Here is an 886-nt window from a genome sequence, read left to right as displayed (position 1 = left end):
GGATGAGCTCTACCTGACTCAAGAAGTCTCTGGCAGGCAAAGTTCTACTCAACCTGGTACTGGCAAAGGGGGAAGGTCTAGTCAGCAACCTAATAATTGAAGGGAAGCTGGGAGACAGTGACCGTTAGCTGATTACTTTCACTATACACCGTGAAACTGGCAAGTCAATCGGCAATGCAGAAGTCCTTGACTTCAGGAAAGCTGACTTTCACAAGCTCAGGAAGCTTGTTGGTAAGGCCCTAAGGGACCACAACATGAAGGGGAGGGGAGGGGAGGGGAGAGGAGGGGAGGGGAGGGGAGTTTAGTATGAGTGGCTGCTCCTTAAGGAAGCAATCCTGAAAGCACAAACAATGTCTATCCCATCTCAGAGGAAAGGTAGCATAAGGGCACAGCAGCCCCTTTGGCTCTGAAGGGAACTTGTGGACCTCCTGTGTCTAAAAATAAAGACCTATAAAGGATGGAAGACTGGAACCACCTCAAAGGAGGAGCATTCTGCACTGGTCCAGACCTGTAGGGAGTGAACCAGGAAAGCCAAGACTGTGATTGAACAACTGGCTACACGTATCAAAGACAGTAAAAAGTCATTCTCTAGATATGTGGGGAGCTGGAGGAAAAGCAAGGGTAACATTGGACCCCTGCTAAACCAAATGGGACAACTGACAACCAACGCCCAGGAAAAAGCCAACCTGCTTAATGGGTATTTTGCATCAGTTTCTCACCAGCCCCAAGGGACCACCCTGCTCAATATGGTACAGGACAGCCAGGGTGAGGGAGAATTGTTACCCTACATCAATGTAGACCATGTGAAGGAACATCTTGAGAGGCTGGACACCTTCAAGTCAGCTGGCCCAAACAGTTTACACCCTGGGGTATTTAAGGAGCTGGT

Source organism: Alligator mississippiensis, chromosome 1, assembly GCF_030867095.1.
Source record: "Alligator mississippiensis isolate rAllMis1 chromosome 1, rAllMis1, whole genome shotgun sequence".
Taxonomy (NCBI): Eukaryota; Metazoa; Chordata; order Crocodylia; family Alligatoridae; genus Alligator; species Alligator mississippiensis.
This window is presented reverse-complemented; position numbering follows the sequence as displayed.